At 41.8% G+C, this 24,898-nt stretch overlaps 1 long non-coding RNA gene across 1 annotated transcript; it reads left to right on the top strand.

The window, feature by feature from the left end:
• The first annotated feature begins 1,051 nt into the window (after positions 1–1,051).
• LOC144339345 (uncharacterized) lies at positions 1,052–24,134 on the top strand. The gene is made up of 3 exons (XR_013414318.1): positions 1,052–1,313; positions 9,198–17,509; positions 23,902–24,134. It is a non-coding gene; the product is annotated as an uncharacterized LOC144339345 (long non-coding RNA).
• The last annotated feature ends 764 nt before the right edge of the window (positions 24,135–24,898 follow it).

The raw sequence follows: 24,898 nt of genomic DNA, 5'->3' as shown, positions 1-24,898 counted from the left end.
CCTATGGGTGCAGCTGGGAATTTCACATGTGGCTCACATGGTGTGCTGACGGGATGGAGCCTGGCTATAAGGAAGGCTGGGAAATGTAGTTCTTATTCTGGGCCGCCATATGGGCAGCCATCTGCCCAGCTAAAAATGGGAGGTCCTATTTCCATGTGAAAGAAAGGGAGCTGGGATGCCAAGAGGCCACGAGCAGCCCCGCCTTTTTGTGCCTCTGAGTGCTCTACGAGTGATCTCTAGAATGCCTTTGGGAAAGCCAACGTAACGTGCTTCAATTTTCTGCTTTATTTATTCTGACATGCTGACTTGTTAGTGACTGTCTGATTTCTCACTAAAATTTTCAGGATTTAAGAGGTTACTTGATGTTAGCAAGTAATCAATGAATGCTGACCCAAACATGTGCTTTGGAAGCAGGAGCTCTGACATGGTTTTAAAGACACTTTCCACCATGTCTGGCCAGTGGAGGTTTTCAGAGCCCCATTGCCAAAGTTGACAGAAACAAGTCAGGCACCATTTCCACTGCCTCAGACTAAGGAGATGGAAACAGACTTCTCATTAGGGCAGGGCAGGGAAATGAAACAGATCATGCGTCTGACTCCCAGTATACCTCTTAGGGTGCCACCTAATCTTTCTCAGCTTAACTACCTCATCCGTAAAATGGGGATAACGATGACTCTCAGGTTGACAGAATTAAGTGAGATACTATATGTGACCTGTAGAGAAAGCCCAAAAGACTTTGGGAGGCCAAGGTGGGCAGACCACGGGGTCAGGGGATCAAGACCATCCTGGCTAACATGGTGAAACCCCGTCTCCACTAAAATACAAAAAATTAGTCGGGCGTGGTGGCAGGTGCCTATAGTCCCAGCTACTCGGGAGGCTGAGTCAGGAGAATGGCGTGAACCTGGAAGGCGGAGCTTGCAGTGAGCCGAGATCGTGCCACTGCACTCAAGCCTGGGCAACAGAGTGAGACTCTGTCTCCAAAAAAAGAAAAAAAAAACAAAACAGAGAAAGCCCAACGGATGTTTGCTTTTCTTCTAATTTGACTGTCAGTTACTATGTGCACAGCACTTGGATAGAAACTACAATGCAAGAAAGGATTTAAAAGCCTGGTTTCTTGCAAAGAGGGAGGGCCATCTCTATCTCTACCGATACCTTAATGAAGTGATCAATCCTAATTTTTTTTTTTTTGAGACAGAGTTTTGGTTTGTCGCCCAGGCTGGAGTGCATTGGCATGATCTTGGCTCACTGCAACCTCCACCTCCCGCGTTCAAGTGATTCTCCTGCCTCAGCCTCCTGAGTAGCTGGGATTACAGGTATGTGCCACCCCACCTGACTAATTTTTGTATTTTTAGTAAAGACAGGGTTTCACTATTTTGGCCAGCCTGGTCTCGAACTCCTGACCTCAAGTGATCTGCCTGTCTTGGCCTCCCAAAGTGCTGGGATTACAGGTGTGAGCCAACATGCCCAGCCAGAGCAATCCTAATTTGGGCAATAAAGGAGCAAAGAGACATCATGTCCCACCTGTTGAGTTGCACTGGAGACAAAGCATCACTTCTCTGGTATTCTTTTCAAGAACATATAACCCAAATTTAATCACATATAAGCTTCAGGAAAACTCAAATCCAGGGCATTCTGGAAATCAACTAGCCTGGGCTCTAAAAATATTAATGTCATGAAACACATACACAGGTGCACATAAAGGAAGGGTAACTATTCTAACTTAAAGGCGATGAAGAAGTACAGCAAATGGAAGCCATCTTTGATTAAGTTATTGATCAAACAAATCTGTAAAGGATGTTGCTTGTACAATCGGGAAAATTTGAATATAAACTATATATTAAGCAACACTGTGTATCAATAATGTTAAATTTGCTGAGTGTTGTGCAGGAGAATATCTCTTAAGAAATACATGTTGATGTATTTACAGGTAGAATATGACTGAAATTTAATTTCAAATGAGTTTTTAAAATGTATATGTGTGTATGTGTGTGTATATGAAGAGAGAAAATGCTAAAATAAAATGTGATAGATTGTTAACAGTTGGTGAATTGACATGTTATATCATTTTTCATTATATTATTCTTTTAATTTTGGGGTGTATTTGAAGTTTGTCAAAATAAAAGTTGTAGGAGAAAAAGATGAAATGATGAAGGGAAAGAGTTTGAGTTTTCTGTAAGAGGGTTAACTTGAGGCTACATATTCAAGAGGGTCTCTGGTCTGGCTGACCTGTTGCTTCTTCCAGGACAGTAGAGAAAATAAAACATATAGTTGCACATCTACATTTAAAAAAGAAAAAAGCAAGGGTCCCTTGCTCACGCAGGCCCAGCACTGTGGGTGGGCCTTGGATGAAGCCAGGGGAGAGAGGGCTATCAGCTTCACCCACCCTTGGAGACAGCATCAGCTTTATCACTGGTGACAACGTGCAAAGGAAAGCGCAAACGCTGAGGCAGAAAAGTAAGGGGGCAGCTGTCTTGTAAAATACAGTCACACAAACGTGAATTTCCGTGGGTGAGATCAAAAGCCATAGAGCTGCTGATGACCAGGCTGGGCCTGCCGGCAGATGCTCAAGATTCACAGGTGGGCCTCGGGCTGCTCGAGGAGGGAGGAGCCGGCAGAGCCAAGGAACACAGAGGCCTCACAGGGGGTTAATCACTCCCTCCACCTGCCATATGGCCAGGGAAATCATCCACTCTCATGGAGCTGGATGGGAGCGGAAGCTGCTCCTGAACTTCATCAGAGGAGGGGTTTTGATTTCAGCGTTAAACTGAAGGTGCTGGTAACAGGGACTTGCCTGACCTAGTGGCAGTGAGCCAACATGACCCAGAAGAGGACTCCGTTAAATATGTATATTAAGAGAACAGGTAAAAACTTCCTACTGCTATCTGGAGGATAGTGGGTGGTCAAATAATTTTTCATTAAAAATGGTTTTTTAGAATTTCCAGAATGTGACATATGTCCTAAGGGCAGTGCAGTGGAAACAGTTGCCCCAGATTCAGGGATGAGGAGGCACCGACAATGGAGACATTTTATATATATATATATAAACACACACACACATTCAAATTATACATGTATTTCAAATTTATATATAGAATAAATGTATATTTAAGGAAATATATAAAATCAATATGTAATAAAACATGCTAAATTTTCAGTGTGTATATGCACACTTTGAGTTAGCACATTTTTATTTCTTACTCTTTAATCAACAACGCATGCTATTGGAAGTTAATTCAGAGAACTCCCAGTTACAAAGTTGGCCCCCAGTGCCGGCAGACAGCTGCACACATTGCTTGTAAGTTTGGAATCAGGTAAGCTCTCTCTGAACTCCTATTTCCAACCTGTCAATGGTCTGCACACAACGTGTTCCTGCTTTTAGGCAGTAGATTCAAAATAAACAATGCTAACAGTGATTCCGCAGGGGAAGAAACAGAACTTGAATTACTTCAGTTCTGTTACTCTTTTATAGGTAACTTGAAGTTTTTATTCCTATTTAAAATATTTATTTGTTTATTTACTTGAGATGGAGTCTCACTCTGTCGCCCAGGCTGGAGTGCAGTGGTACAATCTCAGCTCACTGCAACCTCTGCCTCTCCAGTTCAAACGATTCTTCTCCTCAGCCTCCCGAGTAGCTGCGACTATAGACGAGTGCCACCATGCCTGGTTAATTTTTGTATTTTTAGTAGAGATGGGGTTTCACCATGTTGGCCAGGCAGGTCTCGAACCCCTGACCTCAGGTGATCCGCCTGCTTCAGTCTCCCAAAGTGCTGGGATTACAGGTGTGAGACACTGTGCCCAGCTATTTCTGTTTAAAATGTGAAACAATGAAACAGTGTGTGAACTGCAGTGAAATAATCCCCTTTAAAAATTATGATTAAAAAATATTAATCCATGGCTTTTTAACCTTTTTTTAACATATGTGCCAGCATGATTACATATACAAAGTTTAATAGAAAATTTTCACTATCTACAGCAGTTCTTTTCTAGACATTATTATTACTCCTTTGTTTAATGATCATTGTTGAAAAGAATTCTGTTGTATGGAGGAAGGAAATATTAAAAACCAATTCTTGGCCAGGGGCGGTGGCTCACACCTGTAATCCCAGCACTTTGGAAGGCCAAGGCAGGCGAATCTCCTGAGGTCGGTAGTTTCAGACCAGCCTGATCAACATAGAGAAACCCCATCTCTACTAAAAGTACAAAATCAGCCAGGTGTGGTGGTGGGTGCCTGTAATCCCAGCTACTCGGGTGGCTGAGGCAGGAGAATCGCTTGAACCCGGGAGGCGGAGTTTGTGGTGAACCGAGATCAAGCCACTGCACTCCAGCTTGGGCAACAAGAGCGAAACTCAGTCTCAAAAAAACAAAAACAAAACAAAACAAAAAACCCAAAACAAACCAACTCTCTGTAGGTGAATCACATGGTAGGTCCGCCAGGCGGAGAGAGCAGATTGAGTAGTCTAATCTGTTCCTTCCATGGCCCCTTGCTGGTGACGATAGAAGACTTGCTTTAAAGGAGAGGAGGCATTGCAGCACAGTCCTGGAAGCTGGAATGCAGAGGGAGCATGGAAATGACACAACTGGCAGTCCCAGGAAGACCAAGCCCTGAGCTGGCGGTGGAGAAAGATGAAACTCAGTCAGAATTACCCCCCAGAATCCCCGGAGAGCCCAGGACTTCAAGGCACTCAATGTCTCTGGCAGTAGAGGTGACAAGCATGGTGACCCGGAGGCTGCAGGAAGGTTTGTTTAAGGAGATGTCCAACACTCAGGCCCGCTCCCCACTCTGCATTTTTGGTGATTGTTCTTCTCCCAACCTAGCAGAAGATGAGAGGTTTATTTTGGGGAGAGAATAAAAAGTGAGTCTTTTGCACTGGGAACAGCAGCACAGCTGAGGTCAGCATTGTCATACCAACACATCTAAGTAAAAGATGATGTGTATTTTGGATGCTGAAGTCTCTAGCCATCTTTCCCAATCAGTTTTTGGAAGTTTTCACCCTGAGGCCACAAACTGGAGGATCTTTCTGGATGGAATTTGAGGGATAGCACAGGGACTACCCCAGTGGGATGACTCAGCACAGCACCCTCCAGCGAAGTTCCAGGTTGGCAGGCCAGTCACGCCTGCAGATTCCAGTACGCGTGTTAGTATCCTGGTACGTGGAGACCATGAGAGGAAAAGCTCTAACACAAAAGGTGGGACTAGAATGGAGATGGATGTGGACCAGGATAAAGACAAACAGAGAATGGCAATTTGGAGAAGAGCTTTTCACAAGTAGCCTTTTTTAAAAAAAGTCATTAATATCCCCAGGAAGATAAAAAAAAAAAAAAAAAAAAAAGATATTGCAACCATGAAACACAGCAGAATGTAATAGAAATAAACATGAAGGGAACCAAAAAGAATTTGTGGGAATTAAAATCATGATTGCTGGAATGAAAAGCTCAAAAGAAGCTTTAGAAGATAAAAGGGCAGAAGGTAGACAAAAAGAGAAAGAGTTGGAAAATAAAGGAGAAAAGTTAAGAACCTGAAAGGGCTGGTCCATGAGGTTTAGTATCCAAATAATAAGAGTTTCAGAAAAAGAGAATAGAGGAAGCCCAAAGGTGGATGGGGACAGAGCGGGAGGACTCTGGCAACTAGAAGATGAGTGTCCACATTGAAAGGACCCACCAAGGCACATCATCCTGCAACCTCAGGACGCTGGAAACAGAGGCCCCACAAGCATGCAGAGACAGAGAAAGAGAAGAAAAGATCAAGAACCAGAATGACAGAATGCGTTTGTGCTCATTTCCCATTGCTGCTATTAAAAAAGAACTACACATTTTTTGCCTTAAAACAACGTAAGTTTATAAACTCTGGAGGTCAGAAATCCAAAATGAGTTTCACAAGGCTAAAAGTCCAGGTGTTCAACATGGCACAAGTATACATATGTAACAAATCTGCACGTTATGCACATGTACCCTACAACTTAAAGTATAATAATAATAAATAAATTAAAAAAAAAAAGTCCAGGTGTTGGCTGGTCAGTGCTCCTTTCTGGAGGATCCAGGGGAAAATCTATTTTTTGCCTTTTCCGGCTTCTACTGGCCACCAGCATTGGTTGGCTCGTGGCCCCTTCCTCCATCTTCAGAGCCAGCAGGTTAACATTGTCATGTCTCTCTCTCCCTCTCCCCACCCTAGCCCTGGCTTCCATCCTCACACCTCCTTCTCTGACCCTTCTGCTTCTCTTATTGGGATCCTTGTGATCACATTGAGCTACCCAGATAGTCCAGAATAATCTCCCAATTCTGAAATCTTTAGCTTAGTCCCATTTGCCAAGTCCCTTTTGTCATGTAAAGTAACATGATCACAGGTTCCAGAGGTTATGACATAGGTGTCTTTCTTAGTGATAAAGGAATACCTGAGCTGGGAAACTGATAAAGGAAAGAGGTATATTTGGCTCATGGTTCTGCATTCTGCCCAGGAAGCACGGTGCCAGCCTCTGCTCCTGGGGAGGCCTTGGGAACTTCCACTCATGGCAAAGGTGAAGGGGAGCCTGCTTGTGCAGAAGTCACACAGTGACAGAGGGAATGAGAGAGAGGGGGAAGGTTTTAGGGGCTTCTAAAGAGCAACGGTAGAACCCAGCTGGCAAAGGAGCAGTAACATGCCCTCCATTCTGCACGAAAACCACCTCCTGCCCAGATGACCTCTCTCCTCAGTCAAGCTACCAACCGAGGGCAAGGGTAAAATAAAGACACCTGCAGTTGTAAGTTCTCAAAACATTTACGTCCCACACATTCTTTCTCAAGAAACTCCTGAAGGATGTTCTCAAACAAAATGAGAGACTAAATCAAGTGAGAAGACAATATGGGGGATACAAGAAATAGTAGGTCCAATGTAGAGAGACGCAAAGGGTATCATCAAGATGACGTTGAAGAGATTCTAGAAGAAAAGCTGTGATGCCATCCAGATTGGGGTGGTTCAGGAGATTCCAGAAGAGATTTCCTTGGGAAGGTGAACTGGTGGTTATCTGGTGCATGTGACCTCATTGTGAAGAAACAAAGCCAGTGGGTCAAGGATTTGGGATCGAGTTGATATAAGAAATCTAACTGAGCTCACGAACAGGCTTGTAGGGAGGGGGTCTGTTGAAGGCTGTTTAGACTCAGAGTAACAGTTCATTCATTCATTTGGTCATCAAATGTCAGGTGGCTAGTATGTACCAGGTACTGTGTAAGGTTTGGAACATTTTTTTTTTAACTTTTAGGTTCACAGGTACATGTGCAAATTTGTTACACAGGTAAATTGTGTCATGAGGGTTTGGCGTACAGATTATTAGATCACCCAGGCAATAAGTATGGTATCCAATAGGTATTTTTCCTGATCCTCCCCCTCCTCCCAGCCTCCGCCCTCAAGTAGGCCCTGGTGTCTATTGTTCCCCTCTTTGTGTCCATGTGTTCTCATTGTTTAGCAACCACTCATAGGTGGCAACCTGTGGTAGGTACTTGGTTTCCTGTTAGATTTGGAACTTTCTTAGCAAAGCTAGGGTGTTTGGGTAGAGGATCCCAAGTGGATGAAGGCCTAGAGTTATATGATGGCTCCATGAGGTCAGCAACTGGTAAGTGAAGGCTGGCTGAGGCAGGAAGGCTGTTGGAAAGTACTGAGAGGCCAAGAGGCCAGGGCTGGGGCCTAGGAAGTGAGGAGTTGCTGAGCAGAGCAGCCATGTGGCATGGTCTATGTTAGAAAATTAGTGACATGGGTGGAAGAGAACGCTATAGTCCTTTTTGCTGGTGCTGTCTGTCTCAGAAGGAAATCATTTCCCACCACAGACTTTGGGGGCAGATGCTTTGTTTTGCTGTATGAGGTGGACAATCCAGTCTTTCAATTTGCTTCCTAAAGCAAATTTTAAAAATCAAAGTGTAGTATACATACAAAACATTCACCAATGGGGCGGCCCAGTGAATCCTCACACAGAGTTCACCTCCACAACCAGCATCCAAACCAGAAAATAGAACAGGAACACTCTTGAGCTCGGTTCTCACTCAGCAAAAGCCTGCTCTGAAGGGCAGGCTGTTTCAGAAGGGACAGGAGAGAGACTTGCCCCTCTGGTGGGGTGGTGGAGATTGGATTTTAGATTCACGCAACTGGGTTCAAAGCTCATCTGTGCCACTTTCAGGACACAGACCACTGCACGTGGCACATACCGTTTGAAACAGGGCTGATAAGGCCTTCCTCACCCACTAGCTATGAGCATCACATGAATTAAAGTGAACAGAAACGATCCACTTACAGTCAGCACTTAACTTTGTGCTGCAGACTTGCTTTAGACTTGATAGTGATGCTGGAAGGCTTCAAGAGAGGGCTCTTGATGCAAACTTTCTGCCATCTTCCAGGTCCATGAGAGAGCCTTGTTAATGGACTCTGTAGCCTTCTGGAGGGCTCTAAGTCTCAGAGCTTTCCCAAGCCTGACCAGCCATCCTGGTACCTGCTGTCTAAGCAGCACCTCACACACCTCAGCTTATCTGTCACCTCTCTGGAGGGTAGTTTTGCAGTGTCTAACAAAATTTAAAATCAGTATGCTCCTTCAATCAGAAATCATCATTCGAGACCGGGCACAGTGGCTCACGCCTGCAATCCCAGCACTTTGGGAGGCCGAGGCAGGTGAATCACCTGAGGTCAGGAGTTTAAGACCAATTTGGCCAACATGGCAAAACCTCACCTCTACTAAAAATATAAAAATTAGCTGGGCGTGGTGGCGCACACCTGTAATCCCAGCTACTGTGGAGACTGAGGCACCAGAATCACTTGAACCCTGGAGGTGGAGGCTGCAGTGAGCCGAGATCATGCCATTGCACTCCAACCTGGGCGACAGAGCAAGACTCCATCTCAAGAAATAAAAAATAAAAATAAAAAAAGAAATTGTGTTTTAGAAATCAGTCCTAAAGAGGTATTTAGTCATGTGCACAAAGACTTTGTTGCTGTATTTCTTGGATGTCTGAGAAAACTTTTGTCCTCTAGTGGTCGAATAAATTACGATAGAAATACACCATGGAGTGTTCAGAAGCCCTTAAAAAGGAAATAAGGGAACCCAGCACCTTGCCTGTAAAGAGCCAGATAGTAACATCTACAATAGTAAACAAACAAACCTGTATTAGTTTTCTACACTGCATAACAAATCACTACAAACACAGTGACTTAAAACAACACGATCTCTTTTCTCTCCATCCTCCAGGTCAGAAAGATGGCACAGCATGGCTGGATTCTCTGCTCTAGGTCTCACGTGCCTGAAATCAAGGTATTGGTTGGCTGGGCTCTTGTGTGGAGGCTCTGGGGAAGAACCATTCAGGCTGTGGACAGAAGCCAGCTCCTTGTGGCTATAGGACTGAGAGCCCTGCTTCCCACCACTGGCCCCTCAAGCACAAGCCCTCCAGGCCTCAAATCTCTCTGCCTGCCTCTTCCGCTTGTGAAGGCCCATGTGATTTCACTGGACCCACTCTCAAAACCCAGGATAACTTCCCTGTTTTAAAGTCCATCTACCTTAATTAATCTGCAAAGGCACTTTGCCATGTAAAGTAACACATTCATGGGCATAAAACCAGGTGGCGAAGGTCATGTGGCTTTGAGAGCAGCACAGTCTCTGTGACACATACTTAACTCTGCTCCTCCAGTGCAAAAGCAGCCATTGACAACATGCAAAGGAATACACACAGCCACAGCATGGAAGGAATATGTGCATCAACAACACATATCAGCGTGTGTACATATGTGCGTAAAGGCCTTGGAACACAGCTGGAAGAATACTTTTCAAATCCTTCACTGTTATTTCCTCTAGAGAAGGGAGTGGAGGCCGAGGTTGGGAATCCGGGAGCAGTCCCCATTTTATTCTGCATACTTCCCTATCTTCTGATGACTTCATAATGTAACCATTAAGAAAAATAAAAAATTGCTCATTCATTTACATATATAAATATTAATATATGTAAAGAAAACCTTAACCAATAATGGTGATTATATCTGGGGAGGAAGGAGTACAAGGAACTTGCTTTCTAAATTACATATTCCTGCGATCTTTGCTTTTTTGTTACAATGAGTCTCTATTGTTGTGAATAGAAATACTTTTCATTGTACTGATGTCTGAAGAATTTATGTAAAATGCCAGATACTAAATATCTCCAAAGTTTATCCATTCTGGACAAATGCTCATGCTACAACTTGAAGTTAAAAGTGTAAGAGGCAGGCAGATCCCTTGAGGTCAGGAGTTTGAGACCATCCTGGCCAACATGGTGAAGCCCCGTCTCTACTACAAAAATTAGCCAGGTGTGGGGGCGGGCTCCTGTAATCCCAGCTACCCAGGAGGCTAGGGCAGGAGAATCACTTGAACCTGGGAGGCAGAGGTTACAGTGAGCCGAGATTGCACCACTGCACACCAGCCTGGGCTGCAGAGCAAGACTCCATCTCAAAAAAAAAAAAAGAGAAAAGAAAAGAAAAAAAAAGTGCATGGTGAAGAGTATACCCAGAAAATGAATCCAAGGACATAAATATTCATAGAAAATGACTGGAAGGAAATCCACTAAAATGTTAACAGTAGGTGTTCTAGGCAGTGAAGTCATGGATAATTATTTCTTCCTTCCTAGTTTTTAATGCTTCCCAATTTTCTATTATAAGTATGTATTATTTTTATAATTGAAAAAATAAGCACTATTTTTATTTTAACTGAATGTAATAGCCAAGTGTACAGCAGTGTTCCTGTCAACGGGTTGCCAAATTTTCTTCCCGGCAGGGAAGCCTGCTTGAAAAACAGTAAAAACCAGAGGTGTTCTTGCCGAATATGGGTTCCAAGAAAAAGGAATTTGAAGATGCATGGGTGAGAATGAAGAGACGGTGTCATTTTATCATTGAGGAAACCGGATGGCCAAGCCGACAGCCTGTCAAGCCTGGTCACAGTGGGGTGAGTCCTGCCCAGTGACCAAACACCCAGCAGCATTGACAGGGGACCCACCCTGGCCCATGCTTAACACGTGCTAATGAGCTGCTATTTTCCATATAGACCAGATTTCTAGTTCCTATATTCCTAACCTCGCACACCTCTTCAGCCCCATGCTGTGTGCCGTTCCCAGCAGGGGGCTTTCTGCTTGCTTCAGAGGGGGTTTCCCCTGTAAAGTTAATGATATGTTTCCAGTAGATGTTAGTGGATATTCTCACTGCTTAGGAGAACAAATGCATGCCTGAGATGCAGCTATCACCACACAGGACTCCCCAGACAGACACGGCTGTGACATTTCAGCCCCTCCCTGTTTTCTGCAGTCCCTGCCCCAACAGTTCGAGCTCCTGCTTCATGCAGGGTGCTCTGGAACAGCTGAATAGGCAAAGGCTGCCCCAGCCCTCACAGAGCTCACAGCCGGTGAGAGATGAGAAGTGTCCAGAAAAGGAGACTCCATGGAACAACAGTAAGAGCCGTAAGAAAGGTCAAGGTCGAGTGTTTCATGAAAGAGAGACTAATTTGGAAAGGGGTGATGAGGAGTTTAAATGGAGGGAGTGAGAGTTGAGGTGTGCCTCAAAGGATTGGAGAATTTGTTCATGGTAAGATGGGAAGAAAAAGCAAAAGTATTCCAACCCACTCCCCAAAAAGCAGCATGAACAAAACCATAATTCTCTATGACTCTTCAGGATCCAAAGTATTACTCACCTGCACACTGGTCTGCATCAGGCCCACCTATGAGTTATTACACTAGGCCAAGATCCCCCGTTAGAGCAAGTAAAACTCCCCATCTCCATCCGAAGTGATCTAATAAGGAACCAACAAAAAGGGTCTGGAACCTCAACCTTGGTCATCACACGAGTGGTGCAAATTGAAACTACACTAGGAAACCAATGCATGCTGTGGTGAGGCTGTGGGGAGACAGGCACACTAAGACATCGCTGGTGTGAGTGCAAAATACTACTGCCCGCCATGGAGGGGAGTTTGGCAATATCTGGCCAAATCATACAGCCTCTGAGCAGAGTTATCACCTCCAGGAAAAGCTGTGTGTAAACTGTATCTTGTTTAATTTTACAAAAATGACTAGAAGATTTTACATTTAAAAAACCATGTAGGAGAATTTTTTGGAAATAAAACATTATTTTATATCAAAAATAATTTTTTGCTTTCTTTCATTTCACATTTGAAAATATATTCGATACCTTTGTCTCATTGAAGTAAAGCATAGTAGTGATGAAACAGACCCTGGTCACAGACAGTCCTCAGAAGCTGACCCTCTCAGATAAGAGGCAGTGTGACCCACAGCACAGGAGAAACATAGGAAGGTAGCATTTGTACTGTTAATGACTTTGAGGTTCAAATCAAGATCCCTCACCTTCAAATGGGTCTTTATTTCTCATCAGTGGGCAACTCATTTACATATCTTTTGGGGTCACATCTTAGTTTAATCATTTTGGTCTCGGGGTACAACAGTTTAACATAGAGCCACATCCTAATAGAGCAGAAGAACTGCCCAAACCATCTGGTCCAATACCCCCCACTTTATGGCAAAATAAAACCAAGTGATATTTAAGTGAATTACTTAACATTACACAGCTAGTGAAAGGCAAGGCTCAGGCTCAGGTCCAAGTTTCCTAATTCCAAGTTCAGTGTCCATCTTATGATACCATATAGTCAGCTATCATAAAAAACCTTTTCCACTTCATCAACAGTAGCTTGCATCTCTTGAGATAAAGGTATAAATAAAAGTCAGTTTAAAACACTTTAACATTGCTGTTATTTTATAAGCTTTTTGTAAGAAGGCAGGGACCTTCATCTCTGTTGTAATGGATATAGCCCAAAAGCCTAGAAGAGAACAGCGTCCTTGTACATAGTAGATGTTCAATAAATGTTTGAATAAATATTTATTGAATAAATGAATACACTAAGTGGTATGAGTGGATCCATAGAGAAGAAAATGTAATTCTGATATTTCTCAACTATCAGACTGGCAAAAATCTGAAAAATAACAAATAATTGAGTATTGTGCAGTGGTGCTATCATAGTACACTGCAGCCTCAAATGCTGGGCTCAAGCAATCCTCCCACCTCAGCCTTCACAGTAGCTGGGACCACAGGCATGCACTGCCATGTTTGGATAATTGCCCAGATAATTTATTTGATTTTTTGTAGAGATGGGGTCTCTCTATGTTACCCAGGCTGGTCTTGAATTCCTAGCCTCAAGTGATCCTCTTGCCTCAGCAACTATTTCTTTAGGATAAATTCCTGAAGGTAAAATTGTTGCATAAAGGGTCTGTATAGTTTTTAAGGTTTTTTTTTTTTTTTAAATGAAGTTTCACTCTTGTTGCCCAGGCTGGAGTGCAATGGTGCAATCTCGGCTCACTGCAACCTCCACCTCCATGGTTCAAACGATTCTCCTGCCTCAGCCTCCCAAGTAGCTGGGATTACAGGCATGTGCCACCACTCCCCGCTAATTTTGTCTTATTAGTAGAGATGGGGGTTTTCCATGTTGGTCAGGCTGGTCTCGAACTCCCGACCTCACGTGATTCGCCTGCCTCGGCCTTCCAAAGTGCTGCGATTACAGGCATGAGCCACCGCGTCCGGACTTTTTAAGGTTTTGATACAATAAACTGCCATATTGTTTCCCCCCAGAATATTGTGCTAATGGCTGGACTTGATGGCTCACGCCTGTAATCTCAGCACTCTGGGAGGCCGAGGCGGGCAGATCACCTGAGGTCAGGAGTCTGAGACCAGCCTGACTGATACGATGAAACCCCGTCTCTACTAAAAATACAAAAATTAGGCAGGCGTGGTGGCAGGCACCTGTAGTCCCACTTAGTTGTGAGGCTGAGACAGGAGAATCGCTTGAACCCCCGCAGGTGGAGGTTGCGGTAAGCCGAGATGGCGCCACTGCACTCCAGCCTAGGCGACAAGATCGAAATTCTGTCTCAAAACGACAAAAACAATAAAAAAAGTTATGCTACTTTGTAGTGCCTATTGCCTGAAACTTCACCTACCTTGTGTTTTATCCAATTTAAAAAAAAATCATGGAATAAAACTAAACAGACCTGGTATTTCACAGGTTTTGTTGTTGTTGTTGTTGTTGTTGTTTGTTTTCTTTTTTTGAGACAGAGTCTTGCTCTGTCGCCCAGGTTGGAGTGCAGTGGCGCGATCTCGGCTCACTGCAAGCTCCGCCTCCCAGGTTCACGCCATTCTCCTGCCTCAGCCTCCCAAGTAGCTGGGACTACAGGCGCCCGCCACTGCGCCCGGCTAATTTTTTGTATTTTTAGTAGAGACGGGGTTTCACTGTGTTAGCCAAGGTGGTTCGCTGGTATTTTTAAATATGCATTTATCTTCAAGTAAAAGAAACTATTGTTGTTCCTTCTTTTTGTTACTGATCTGTTCATTCATTTTCTTTTTTTTTTTTTTTGGAGACAGGGTCTTGCTCTGTCGTCCAGGCTGGAGTGCAGTGGCACCACCTAGGCTCACTGCAGCCTCCACCTCCTGGGTTGAAGTGATTCTTGAGCCTCAGCCTCCCAAATAGCTGGGATTACAGGCATGTGCCACAGCACCTGGCTAATTTTTTTTTTTTTTTTTTTTGTGGAGGCTGGTCTCGAACTCCTAAGCTCAGGTGATCCACCTGCTTCAGCCTTCCAAAGTTCTGGGGTTACAGGCATAAGACACCGTGCCTGGCCTATTCCTTCATTTTCTTACTGAATTGTAGAAGTTATTCACATATGGAAGATATTAGTTGTCAATTTTGTATATGATGCAAAACTTCCCCAGTCCGTATTTAATTTTAATCATTTTTCTGGTGGTTTTTAACATACAAACATTTAAAATTTCAAGTAGTCACTTTTAACACCATTTTATTTTTCTTCTTCTTCGTATGATAACGTGTCATATGATAAAGTCCTTTACCTACTCAGAAACTGCTTATAATTTCTTTTTACTTTTTCTTTTATTTCCCCTTTTTAAACTCTTATAATTTTAAAATATTAAGGGTTTCTTGTGTTATATGTTCTGAGATATTATCTTATTTTTAACATCTAGACTTTTTTCTAAAATAACTTATTAAATAATCCCATTGATTTAACATGACATACCTTATGTACACCCAATTCCCATATAAACATAGGTTGGTTTACAGACTCCATTCTGTTCCAGTGAATTAGTTGCCCATTCTTCCTTCAGTAGCACATTGTTTTAATTTCTGTAGAGGCATTTTAATGTTTTAGCATTTGATGGAACAAGTCACCTCTCTTCACTGCTGTCAATTTCAAAAAAAAAAAAAAAAGACCCCAAAACTATTGATTCTCTGCTATGAAATGTGAAATTATATTCTTACACTTGTTTTCTTCACGAACATTTTTATTAGCTATATTTAATTTTCTATTTTGTCAAGTTTTATAACATTTACACTTAGTTCAATAAACATTCTCCAGTTGCTGAATTTTTTGTTTTGGTTTTTGTCTTTTTGATGGAGTCTTGCTCTGTCATCCAGGCTGGAGTGCAATGATGCAATCCGGCTCACTGCAATCTTCACCTCCTGGATTCGTGTGATTCTCCTGCCTCAGCCTCCCAAGTAGCTGGGACTACAGGCATGTGCCACCATGCCCAGCCAATTTTTTTATTTTTAGCAGAGACGGGGTTTCGCCACGGTTGGCCAGGCTGGTCTCAAACTCCTGATCTCAAGTGATCTGCCCGCCTTGGCCTCCCAAAGTATTGGGATTACAGGTATGAGCCACTGCACCCAGCCCAGTTGCTTAGTTTTTGTTGTGTTCATGAGTTTACTATTTCTGTGATTATATGACATAGCAATGGCCTTCTCTTTTTAATTGCATTTTATCCACTATTATTAATGAGAAAATTTAATCTCATCATTGGTTCTATTTATAGTCAAGTCATTTTTAAACAAGTGCCATATGTGATATTTCTTAGATTCTTCCATGTTTGAGTATGACTTCCTGTTTCCTTTCTATTGAAGAACGCTTTGGCTGGCTATAATTACTTGAATCTCACTTTCTGCCCCTCAGAACATTACCAGTATTACTCTACTGCAATGTTTACTGGCATTGAATGCTGCTGTAGAGAAATCCAAGGCTGATTTTTGTCCCTTATAAATTACTTGTTTATCTACCTGAATGCCTGAAGAATTCTGTCTTTAGTCTTAAAGTTTAGTAGCTTAACCAGGTTAAAGGTATTGATTGTTCTGTTTTCCCTCAAACACTGTACCCCTTTAAACGGGTTTTATTTTTCCTCCATTACAGGGATATTTTACTCATTTTTATCTGTGAATATTCTTTCTGGTCAATGTCTTGGGTTCCGTATTTGCAGAACTCTAATTATCCTTATGTCGTTATCCCTTCAAATCTGTCATCTTTTCCTTAATTGCTTTAGTCTCCTGGTATTTCTCCTCTGCGATTACTGTGATTTTCTGAAACCTTTTCTCTATCAGGATTTTTTTTCCCAGCCATGTCTATTCGATTTCTTGCCCTTCCTGTGTTATTTATTAATCCCTAACTGTGTTTGAAATTTCTTTATTGTTCCTTTTCTCTGCAGCTTTCCTTCTCGTCTCTGCTTATTCTATTTCACTGCAGCATTAAGCTAGTTTATTCAGTTCATATACTTCTTTTTAGTTCTTTCATATCATGAAACACACTTGGAATTTACTTCTGTTTTTTAGATTGTATTTTCGTGCAGATTGAATTTTTTGTTATTTCTATGCAATACTGTATGCATTTTTGTTGTTATGGGCTTTCATATTTGTGTGCCATTTCTTTTTATCTTACACATGCTTCTGATGATTCACATCTGCCCGGATCTCCTTTTTACTCTGCTCTTGCATGGAGAAGTCTCTCCTTGATATTTGTCCACTTAATCTGACACTCATTTGTCTTCCCCCTGAGCCCCAATATGTAGAGTAAGAGTTGCCTTTTACTAAATTTCAAGTGACTTGAAGGCATGGGGTGGGGTGTTGAGCCCGCTGGGGGCAGGACCCTACTGTCTCTTCTGAACATTCATCACTGTCATGTCTGGAACACCCACCCTCACAGGGTGTGCTCCACTCCTATGGGCTGTAAGTCATTGTCTCCACATAGGAAAGAATCCTAGAAAGTCCTTCTGGCCTCTTTTCTTTGAGATTTTCCATTCTCAAAGTTTTCCTTCTTTCTCCCCAGAGCTGCATTATTCACACTCTCCACCCATTCTCCTTCAAATGGGAAGGTCTTTGTGAGAATGCTCTGTATTACCTCGTATAGGAGTACATGAAGAGGAGGATATTTATTAGCTTAAAATTCCTTTCAGGGGTCTCAGCAAAATACCTTAGTGGACTATTTGATATGTTGAAAGTCAGATCTCAGAGCCTATCCCAGATTAGTGAAAAGAGAAACCACGAAATAAGAAGGAGCATTGGGAATTACCGCAAGCTAAAGAAGAGATGGGAAAAATATTCAAAGTAGAGAAGAGGGGGCCCAGCTATGTGGCCAGAGATTGGGTATCAAATGTAAAAAATGAGGCTGGGCATGGTGGCTCACGCCTGTAATCCTAGCACTTTGGAAGGCCAAGGTGGGAGGATGGCTTGAGCTTAGGAGTTCAAGACTAGCCTGGGCAACATGGCAAAACCGTGTCTCTACTAAAAATACAAAAAATTAGCTGGGCATGGTGGTGTGTACTTGTAATCCCACCTACTCGGGAGGCTGATGTGGAAGGATCACTTGAACCTGGGAGGCAGAGGTTGCAGTGAGCCAAGATCACGTCACTGCACTCCAGCCTGGGTGACAGCGAGACCCTGTCTCAAAAAAAGGAGAAAAAAGACAATAAAAGCTCCACGGAAGTATGTTTATGATTCAATGTGCTACGCTGCAATATTAAACTGCCCCACTGCTTAACATTTCATCAAAGAGTCTCTGCATTGGACCTTGAATCAGTGGTCTTTGGAAAAGTGAAATCATCATGCTGGTTTTATGAGTATTGCCCTAAGAAAAGAAGCAGTGTGGACAAAGCAAAGAAAGCAAAATCTAGATCTGTGTTCTAGAACACAGATCAAAAGATCAGTGGAAGCAGGGACTTAAAAAGTCAGCAATGACCAAGAGAATTCTAAGTCCTGCTCCCTTACTACACCCTGGAAATACTGGCTGGGAGAAGTGAGATTTTAAGGTTTCTCACCAGCCAAATGGAAGATATTGACATATACTTACAAATGATTACTAACAACATTTACAAAATTTCCTTGAAATAACAGCCTCGGCCACACCCACATTTTCTTAGTTTTTATACATGGAATTGTATTAGTGCTCCCTAAATTAGTAATGCGAGATTTTGACTAGAAGACTTCTAAAGACATTTTATATGTAAATATTAGAAGCAACTATGATTCCTTGGGGAATTTTGCATTTTTTTAAATTGAGGTAAATTTTACATACAGTAAAATGTGCAGATCTTAGTGAGCAATTGAACACATTTTGACAAATATCTATACCCATGTAACCAACACTCAATCAAGGTACAGAATGTCTTGATCACCCCAGGAATTCACTTGTGCCCATTTCCAGTCAACCCTCCCACTCCAAGCAACCACTTTTCTGATACTGTTACTATAGATCATTCTGCCTATTCTAGAACTTCATATACATGGAATCATACAAGGTGTGCTCTTTTGTGTCTGGCTTATTTTGCTAAACATAGTATTTTTTAGATTCACAACATCAGTAGTTTGTTGTATATGTTGGTAGTTTGTTCTTTTCTGTTACTGATTAGTAGTCTATCGTATAGATCTGCTGCAAATTGTCTATTCCTCTATTGCTGGACATTTGCGTTGTTTCAAGTTTTTTACTATTTTGTGTGTGTCTTATTGTGAACATATATTTTTGTTTCACTTGGGCAAAACCTACAAGTGGAATCTCTGGGTAGATATATATTTACCTTTTAGGAAACCATCAGTTTTCCAAAGTGGTTATGCCATTTGATGGTATAAGACATTTATGACATTTACGTGGAGCAACTAGAACTCCCACAAAACATTTATGAGAGTTCTAGTTGCTGCACATCCTTGTCAACATGGTTTTGTAGGTCTTTTTAATATTAGTCATTCTGTTGGGTGTAGAATGGAGCCTTATTGTGGTTTCAAACTGCATTTCTCTGGCAACTAATGAAGTGAGCATTTCCTCATGGGCTTGTTGGTCATTTGTATTTATTCTTTTTGAAGTGTCTAAGTCTTTTGCCTATTTTTCAAAATCGGATCCCAGTGTCACTTGTTGAAAAATTCATTGACTATGCGTGAGTCTATTTCTGGACTTTGGTCTATTCCAATAATCTATTTGTTCATGCCTACACCAATACCATGCTGTCTCCTGATTACTTAGCTTTGTAGGAGATCCTGACATCAGATTGTGTGAGTCTTTCAGCTTTGGGAGGCCAAGGCAGGAGCATCACCTGAGGCCAGGAGTTTGAGATCAGCCTGGTCAACATAGCAAAACCCCATCTTTACTAAAAACACAAAATATTAGCTGGGCATGGAGGTGCACATTTATAATCCCAGCTACTTGGGAGATTGAAGCATGAGAATTGCTTGAACCCAGGAAGCAGAGGTTGCAGTGAGCCGGGATTGCACCACCCACTCCAGCCTGAGCAACAGAGTGAGACTCTGTTTCCAAAAAAAAAAAAAAAAAAGAATTCACTAATTCTAGCTTTAGAATTCATCCATTTTTGCCAAAAGAGTCTACTAGTCTTTGATTGGGATCAGATTAAATCTACAGATCAATTTTGGGAGAACTGACATTTTAACTTGCATCAAGTCTCCCAACTCATAAGTATATTTTTCCATTTATGTAGATCTTTAATTTCTCCCAGCCATGTTTTATATGCAAATGCATTTTGTATACATATAAAGTATGAGTAATTTATATGCAAAGAGTCAATAAAACTATGATTATATGATTTTTTAAAAAGTCTACCATTCTAAATGAACTGATAAAAGACCTCGCATGAAGGGGGAGAAGCACTCAGTAAAGACTGTATTAACAACGGGCACTGGACACTCAGAATCCTCAAGTACTGTCATAATAATGAGTTCAGTTTTAAGTGCAGTAGAAGCTGTTATGAAGAAAAATGATATTAGACACAAAGTTTAGTCTGAATGCAGTCTTACATCCCATCCAGTCTTAAATACAAAGACTTCTTCCAGCGCTCACCACCTGCACTACTCTGACATCTTTCTTCTTTGTCCATCAAGGCTGTCCTGTTGCTTCCAACTGACTGCCACTGCCTGGGCTCAGGTGCTCCTTAACTTGTTCCTGGACCATTGAAATAATGTCCTAACTGTTCTCTGTGCCTCAGTCTTTTAGCTGCCAATTCACCCCACGTGCTTGACTTCAAAGTTACTCTTTAAACCTGCAAATTTAATATATGTTTGTTTGTTATTTCTGTTAAATAAAAATGGTTCAGATACCCCCTTATTTGGGATATTACTTGTTTTTGTTTAATGTGGCATGACAAATATATTCTCCATATATCCATGGTTATTAGTTATCAGTTAAATTAGAAATGATTAATCCCCCATTAATTAAAATTTAAAGCATGTGCTTCAAATAATTTGTTTAAAATATCTGAATCATCACTCAGATTTCTGATTCAGTTGTAAGATTATTAGCAGAAAATATATTAATTCACAGAGTGCATAAAACAGACTACATCTTCTACTCTGTGAAGAACACCCATTAACTTGCCACAAAACCAGACCACTAGACTGTACCCGCTGCAGAAAAACAAACAGCAAATTGAGTCTCCTTGATTAATGCTTTGAGTTGAGTCTTCCCGACTGTGAAATAAATCATGATTTAAAATGTGATTAGCCCTGACTTGATGTAAATAAATCCATACTACCTAGAAGCCATGTTCTCAAAGATGGATAGTTTGCCATCGTGTAAATGACCTTAAGAGAAGACCTCCATGTAATTTTCAAAATCTAAATAAGCAACAGGAAACCTCTACTCAAGAGAACTATGGCTTTTTGCCTCAGAGTGGTATATCCCTTTTATTTTCATTACCGATGACCCTACGAGCCATTCTACAAACCTGACAAGAAAAAAAAAATACAAAATGATGTGGTGTGTTGCTGCTTTTCTGCCTGCCAAATTGGAAGTGAAGAAAGAGTCGTTATGCCGCTTCGCTCCACTGCTGCATTCCAGCAGTTCAGATCGACAAAACAGCATCCATCATGCTTTGCATTACAATTTTCCTTTTCCATTTCCCCCCAGCTCATCATAACATAATTACGTTCCATTTTTTTCTAGCCAGGGGCTGGTATTTTCTTTTATACAGGACAATAGCTGCAAAGCTCAACCTTGATGCCTCCTTAAAATGGTGAAATGTGTTTGCTTTTATTCCAGTCTTGGTAATTCCAATTTTCACACTCCTGCTTGGCAGATTTTCTTGCTGCCAAAAAATGCATTCAGCCCTGAAACTTTCATAGGGATGTGCAAAGGAGCTAGCTTCCAGGGTACTTAGTACTTGTCTGTACTGTAATTTATCCTTGAGCCAACTTGTTTTGGAAATGTGTTGAGAAGACTAATGCTGCTCTCATTCTTTTTATAGCCTCATAATTGCTAAAGGAGAATTGTCTTTGTGTCGAACCGATCTGAACATTTTTATTCTTCTCTCTATTCGTGTCTACTCATGGATACTCACATCAATGCTTTCTGAAAGTTGGGAACATTAGGCCAAAATCTTGTCAATAAAAATCCTATGCTTCATGGCAAAAATTTTAAGATCTTAAACAAATGTTAATAATAACTAACAGTTTTGGGGGCATTACTCTGTGATAAAAATGTTCTAAGTAATTTGATGAGATACCTAATGTATTCCTCATGAAAACCATGAGGTAGGTGCTACCATGACCCTCATTTTTCAGTGGAGAGAAAGGAGACTAAGAGGGTTTGAGAAATTTCCTTGAGAGGCCACAGAGATAGTGCTGAGCTGGGAGTGAGATTCAGGCAGCTGGAGCCCACACCACTTCCCATCTTGCCTCCCCCTGTGGTCATCGTCAGCTCCTAAATACTCAGGGGGCCCAGATTTACCCCGTTCCAAACCTGCCAGGAGAAGTCGGGGCTCATGCCTCAAAAAGTAGCATGTCAATATGAAAACCCGACGACGCAGATGCCTCACATCGTATACACTGGATGCCTCGCTGAAGGCTTTCAAATTCATTATGTGGATTTTCAACTGCCATGGTCTCCACCGTCCCGTTAACCTGAGCATTCACAAGTTTCCTTTCCTCTTTCCATCCATGGGATACTGAAGAGCAGATGCAGAGGTTCGCAGGCCGCCCGTGGCTGAAGGCCTCAGGTGCCATGTCGGGAATCCGGCTGTGCTGAGGCGGCCGTGCTAGAGAGGCCACCGATGGAAAGGCAGAAGACAGACACAGAGAGATGCCTGGGGAGCCCCAGCTGTTCCATCTCCCCAGTCAGGGTGCCAGATGTGACTAAAGAACCTTTCAAGTTAACCCCAGCCCCAGGCAGTCATGGGTTACGACCTCATAAGGAACACTAAGCAAGGACTGCTCAGCTGATCCTGTTAACTCCAGACTCACAGTCAAAATCAACTTTTGCTACTTTTCAAACCACTGTTTCAGGGTGACTTGTTACTGAAACACCATTAAGACAACAGCAGAGAACATCTGAGCAAATACACCTCATGGTCTCATATTTTTGCGCGAGATGTTTGCAGAAGGACCCACCATTGTGAGGTATGTGTAATGTCTGTTGTGTGGATGTTGTGGGTGCATATGGGTAGGTATTGTTACCTGTTGGAGTTGTATCCTGTAGACCAGGTCTTACTTGAAGGATAACACAATTTATTGAGTCAGTTACAGAAGTTCTGCCTGTCACCCAGGGACTGAGAAAAGTCTGTCAATTCAGAAAGAAGACCAAGTAGAAAGGTCTTAGAGAGGCAGATAAATCAGAATCACTGTCTTGGCCGGGCTCAATGTGGGAGTCTTGTTTTGTTTAACCCGGGAAATCTAAGAAACATAGTGAGACCCCATCTCTACCAGAAAAAAAAAAAGACAGGCAGCTCACATTTGTAGTCCTAGTTACTCAAGAGGCTGAGGCAGGAGGGTCACCTGAGCCCAGGAGTTCAAGGCTGTAGTGGGCTATGATTGCACAACTGCACTCCAGCCTGGGCAACAGAGTGAGACTTTGTCTCAAAAAAAAACAACAAAAAAAATCCAAATTATGCTTTTATGCTTTCTGTTAACTGCAGCCAATAGCATCTAATGATACATTTTTCATAATACTTTTTTTTGGAGACAGAATTTCACTCCGTCGCCCAAGCTGGAGTGCAGTGGCGTGATCTCGGTTCATTGCAACCTCCACCTCCAGGGTTCAAGCAATTCTCCTGCCTCAGCCTCCGGTGTACTTGGGATTACAGGCGCCCACGACCATGCCTGGCTAATTTTTGTATTTTTAGTAGAGATGGGGTTTCACCATGTTAGCCAGGCTGGTCTCAGACTCCTGACCTCAGGTGACCCAACCTGCCTCGGCCTCCCAAAGTGCTGGGATTACAAGCATGAGCTACCATGCCCGTCCCTTTATTTTCTTCTTTCAACTTTTCTGTGGTTTAGCTTATTCCTCTCTTTCTAGCTTCTTGGGGTATAACTAAACTACTGGCTTTAAATCTTCCTTCTTTTTAAAAATTTGGTTTTTTTTTTTGACAAGGTCACGCTCTGTTGCCTAGGCTGGATAGCAGTGGCATGATCATGGCTCACTGCAGCCTCAAACTCTTGGGCTCAAATGATCCTCTTGTCTTAGCCTTCCAAGTAGCTAGGACCACAGGCATGTACCACTGTGCCAACTAATTTCTTTTTTTTTTTTTTTTTTGGTAGAGACAGGGTGTCACTACGTTGCCCAGGCTGGTCTTGAACTCCTGGACTCAAGCGATCCTCCCACCTTAGCCTCCTAAAGCCCTGGGATTACAAGCATGAGCCATCCTAAATTTTTTTATTCGTTGTATTTTCATTATCATTCAGTTAAAAGCATTTTCTAATGTCTCTTGTGATTTCTTTTTAAACCCATATATTAGGTAGATTAATTTCTGAACAGTTTATCTGATAATCTTTTTGTCGTTGACTTCCCTCTTGGTTCCCATGTGGTTAAGAAACACACTCCTTTTGATTTTAAACCTTTGACATTTATCCAAAATTATTTATGGTCCAAAATACGACCTATTCTGGTGATGTTTCATATCCATTTGAAAAGAATATATATTCTGCAGTTGTTGGGTATAATATTCTCAAATTTTGACCAATTAGGTCAAATTGGTTTATAGTGTGGTTCAAGTCTTATGTATCTTCATCCATTTTTTGTCTGCTTATTATTCTATCAGTTATTGAAAGAGAAATGATATAACGTGAATTTGACAATTTTTTTTTACCTTAGTTCTATAAATTACCGACGCATACAGGGTGAATACACTTTAGGGCAGTTAACACTTCCTGAAGAATTAACCCTTTATCATTAGGATGAAAAGTACATCCTTATCTCTGGAAATATTAATGTAGGTCATCAACTATATCAGTATAGCAATGATATTAATATAGCTGCGTCTGCTTTCTTATACTATTTCTTTTTCTATTATTTTACTTTTAACCTTTCTGTATCCTTATATTTAAAGATAGTCTCTTGTAAACATTATAGGGTCAAGTTTTCTTTTTTTCTGTCCAAACAAAGAAGTTCTCTTGTTTCATTGGTGGATTTATTCCATTTACTTTTTGAACTACTCATATGGTTGTGTGTAAGTTTGCCATCTTTTTATTTTGTTTCCATTTGTCCCTTCTCATCCATTATTTCTCCTTTCCAGACTTCTGAATTAATCAAGCATTTTTATTATTCCTTTTTATCTTTTCCATTCAATTAGTAATAACTCTTTATTTCATACCTAATTGTTGCTCTAGGGATTATA

Source organism: Macaca mulatta, chromosome 2 (genome assembly GCF_049350105.2).
Source record: "Macaca mulatta isolate MMU2019108-1 chromosome 2, T2T-MMU8v2.0, whole genome shotgun sequence".
In the NCBI taxonomy this organism is placed as follows: domain Eukaryota; kingdom Metazoa; phylum Chordata; class Mammalia; order Primates; family Cercopithecidae; genus Macaca; species Macaca mulatta.
Note: the sequence above shows the minus strand (reverse complement) of the source record. Positions and strands in the feature narration are given on the sequence as shown.